Source organism: Poecilia reticulata, linkage group LG17 (genome assembly GCF_000633615.1).
Source record: "Poecilia reticulata strain Guanapo linkage group LG17, Guppy_female_1.0+MT, whole genome shotgun sequence".
Taxonomy (NCBI): domain Eukaryota; kingdom Metazoa; phylum Chordata; class Actinopteri; order Cyprinodontiformes; family Poeciliidae; genus Poecilia; species Poecilia reticulata.
The window spans coordinates 10,732,642-10,737,347 of NC_024347.1; the positions used below are offsets into that span (position 1 = coordinate 10,732,642).

The 4,706-nt window shown below is 40.6% G+C and overlaps 1 protein-coding gene across 1 annotated transcript in view; it reads left to right on the forward strand.

Moving 5' to 3' along the window:
• The window catches only part of LOC103479281 (protein fem-1 homolog A-like), a 30,449-nt gene that overhangs the window by 15,455 nt on the left and 10,288 nt on the right, over window positions 1-4,706 (forward strand). The window lies entirely within an intron of this gene.

Consider the following 4,706-nt stretch of genomic DNA (forward strand, 5'->3'; position numbering starts at 1 on the left):
ATCTGTTTGTGGCATTTCATGATCACTTTGTCCTCACCACACTGTGGTGGTGGGGGGGGAAGATGCCAGTTTGGATGAAGTATTTGACGGAGGCGAGAGTAATGGCCAGTCATTCGTGGGAAGCGTCCGGGTGCAAGTCTGTTACCCTTGACATGCATTTCATCTCTTCACTTACCTCGACGCACTCCCCATCTGATTTTGGCTTTGAGACGGAGGACAAATGCACTTTTTCTGGCCCATTAGTCCCGTTTTCAATTCTATTCACAACTTTATTGTCCCTCAAGGAGAAATTCATTTGCCGTCACAAATCTCATCTCCATCAGGAAGTCATGCAGTGGCTGGTTAGTGATGGAACCGCGAAGGCTGGTCGCGTGTGTAGTCCTTAAATGGGGTCTGCTCACGAGCGTGCATACTTTAAAAAAAAACAAAAAAACAACATCCTCTGAATCAGTCTTGTTTGTAGTTGTGTCTATTTTTAATACCCAAAAGAAAAACATGTTTTTCACCTTTTTAAAAATAAAAAATATATATCATTTTCAAATTGATGCACTGTTGTTGTTGTTGTTCTGTTTAATTTTTGTATTTTTAATTAGTCAATTTAAATTGACTAAGTTACATTTATTAAAGATTATAGACCACAAATCTGTCTATTTCTGGTCTTTAAAAAGAATGTTGAGAGTCAACATTTTTCCTATAACCTGATGGTAGTGAAATGTTGAGAAACTTTACATTTTTACTAGCTTTACAACTTYGGTTTTACCCTTAACTAGACTCCAAGCAACACAAGAGAGTGTGCGGCGTATTTTAATTTCTTCATAAACTATCTCTGTGTTGTTGCCGAACAGTCCTTGCAGTTGTGGAGCTAATGAGCTCTCAGTGGACAGCCTATCATGTGATCATGGCAGACAGGTGATACCATAGTAGCACAAATACACAGGAGGGAAAGGGCGAGAGAGACAGAGAGAGAGAGGGAGGGAGAGAGAGGGAGAGAAAGAGAGCGAGGGAGAGAGAGCGAGGGCTTCTAGGCAAACACAATAATATGCCTCCAGGAAACGAATAAGGATGCTCTCCCGGAGGGATCTTTATATAAGAATAAATGGCTCAARACTGCAGCGGACAAGAAAACTTGGAATAGAAAGCTGAAGGCGAGAGATGACAGAACAATGTTGTGCAAGGAAATTTTAATTAGCATCTGATTCTGAAGTAATTTTCAATTTATAAACCAATTCTAAAATGAATCCGGCATGCTGTGCGGCTCAGTTGGTAGAGCAGACGCACCATGTGACGCACCAGGCTTCGGTCCTCGACACAGCTCCTGTTCTCGGGCCATTTGCTGTCTCTTCCTTCTCTCTTCACCAACTTTTCTATTAAATTACTCTCGCATAAAGGACACTAGTACCAGAAAGGTTTCAAAGTAAAATGAATCCACCTGAAAGCAAGTTACAAAACGTCAAATRGAATTTTTCACATGCAACAAGCGATGGGTTTAAACCGCAGCTAAAGTCTTTGAAACGAGATGCCAAAGAAAGTGTCAGAGTGACTGCGGTGGCAGCATGTTACGCAGTAACGGTAACGCCTGAACCCCAAGTTCGGGCCACGTTGGGCCCAGATTATATGCTTCATGGTTGGTCAGGGTCAGGCTCAGGTTTCTGTGGTGCTTTTTGAATATACCCACAATACGTACGACGGASAAAAWGAAACGGATCAGAATGTACGATATAAAGTTGCGTTAATCTACTTATTGCAGTCTAAATAGAGCAGCAGATATCTACCCWATTGAAAAAAGAAAGTAAGGTGCAGGAGTTTAATCRCAGTGCACTGCACAAGTAATGCGCAGTTGACCTCGCCCTGCACTCTTCCCCGAAGATTTGCACTTYATTCACCYTGCAGTTAYGAGGAGTGACAAAATGGAGCTGGAAGATGGTATAAAAACAAAARCTAAAATCGRGACACTGCTATGCCAGCAWAGTGCAGACTGAGGTTTGTTAGTAAACTGGCAACGACTTACGGTACTTTGGGCTTGGGCCTCTTATTACATTGAATTAGTCGGGCTTGATTGAGCTGGACACAACGTCTCCTGCCTTGGCTTGAGTCGAATCTGATTTCTTTTTAAGGYCTGATCTGAACTCCAGGGAAAATGACTTAAAAACTAAAACAAAGATGAGAAAAAATGTATATGGTGTTTATCTCATACTTTTACTCGAGCTMTTTTGATGTGTGGAACAATCGAAATAGCAACAAAGACAAATTCAGCTTTATTTTATATTTTTCAGTTGTGATGTAAATAAGATGAACCTGCCATGGAAACCTCACACCGACTYATGCCTGGGAGATTTATTTAAGAAGGAAGCTATTCTGGGGGAAGAGAGTTAAGACTGGTTGCCATGTATTGTTAATGAAGCCAAGCTGATATGGAGAGATAGTCAAATTTATAACAATGACATCCAGGAGGATGAAGGTGCTGTCTGTTGTCAGAATCCCTTAGTTCGGCTTCATGAGAAGCTCTCTAATTGGCTGCCTCGTGTCTTAACTGGCACTGCGTGTTTCTTAGGTGTGTGGTGTGTCTGGTCTTCAAAATATATTGTTGTTTTTTTTTGTGTGTTTTTTTTACTTTGCATTAATTAAACAAGCAGTCCTATTAATTAAGTTAAATTATTCCTGTCACCTAATTGGACAATTGTACGGATTCCTCGTTTTCGCACGGCAGAACTGTTTAACTATTAGAAAATGTACATGCAAGTGCATAATTGTGTGGACATCAGTATGTATGTACAGCGTTCTCCGGCTAGGATAAGTGTCTGTGCCAGTCTCTGCAATGCTAATTGGACAGGGAGTTAACAAGGATTCAAGCATCAGCCTGCGTAATGAGCCGCTGCACAGATGATCGGCTGCGTCTGAGGAGGAGGAAGCAGAGTGAGAGGTTGCTTAGAGAGAAACTGCATTAAACGTTCCGGTGCTCGGGAGCTCTGTAGTCTCGTTTCAGTTGACTAAACATTGTGTTGATGTTTGTGTGCGAACGCAAATGCGTCTTGTTCGTTCACCGTTGTCAGATTACAAACTTTCACCTGTCAGGCTAAGATGCATGTGGGATTTTTTATTTATTTATTTTTGTTTGTTGCTGCTGTTGTTGCATAAGATGCAGATTGAAGCTGCGAGGTTTTCAGTCAGCTACGCGACACGTATACACCCCTTCCTAAATCCCACTTGGGACATGTCAAGTCACAGAGATTTCTTGGAAGTGTTAAAATAGGTCTTGAATTTTGTCACCAGTTTGCTCTAAGAAATGCATTTTCTGAAATTGTGAGTCAACTCYGTTGGGAGAAAATCCTGGCTCGAGTCCTAATTTACTGCCGCTAATAAATTAGGAATGTAGGCAAGATTAATAGTAGATATAGTCATTCCACCTAAAGGTCATTATATGTGATGTGCATATTATGTAGCACTTAACACCATGACCGGATTTAACAGAAATATGGTATGCCTGAGACAGCGTGAGGATCTCACGATGAGATAACCTTGAATCTCGGTATGTACACATAAAGACTGAGGTAAGATGTAGAACATGATCTAAATGCTTTAATTTAAAGCACGAAGGCAGTTATTTCTATTGTTCTCAAAGCAACACATTAAGCAGTAAAATAAAATGTTTAGCCATAGTTAATTTGCTAAATTTTATAGGGTTCATTAAATAGATTGTTACACAATTAGGTGAATAATTAGTAGAGSCTTCTCCTTGGTTAACAACCCTGCAGTCGGCTGCTTTATGCATACGCGATTCATGAGAGGTTGACATACCCCTCTGCGTCTGTGTGGACAAGCATACTCAATGTTCATACTATTTTTAGATTACCTAAGCAACCACCTTCCACTCAGAGATGTGCAGTTTTCTGTACAGCCTCCTAGAGGGCGATATTGCGCTGGTTTATGCAGTGTCWAATGAGAAGAGAAGAAGAAAATAACAGCAAGGRAAGAATTAAGCGATTTACCTCAATATCAACCAACCATTTCCTTGTTGGTCCTGAGAGATAAATTATCTGCACTATAAAAACAGTTTTACGATGTGACTCGTCGTTTTCTTCAGTTGTTGGATGTTTAGGTACGCAGGTAAGTTATGAAATATACATCAACAGTGGRAAATGTTCATAATGGTGGCCACACGAGGGCAGTGGAAATGTTAGGCTGGTACATAAAGAGTTGTATTTATGTCTTGGAACGAAGAAGATGAGCGTGGTTTGTATGAACTTAGCGTTATTTATGAAAGGAGGCGATGATCTCTGGGGCGGTCATGTCCCCAACTGACCACTTCCTGGGGCGCCACTGGTGGTCAGGTGGACTAAGAGATTTCAAATAGACGTTAGCTTGTMAATTGTAGCTTTATCACAATGTTCTGTCTAAAGCTAGGTTGCAGATATTTTGATATGAGCTTATTTTCAGTAATAGATTCCAGATATTAGATTGCAGTGAGTTTGTAGATYGAGCGGTGTCTGGATGGACCTGTTAAATTTAGCTGATTTAATTTAATTWAATTTTTTWWAATTTGATTTAGGACAACCTAATCTGAAAATGTTCATGTCCATGAGATACAATCCTGTAGTGCTTTGAGCAGAGACCGCTGTTCGGGTGTATCTGCAGAACAGAACATTCAAATATAAAGCCCGGTCTTCTGGTGATTTCGTAACCAGAACATTTTAAAACCTTCACACACC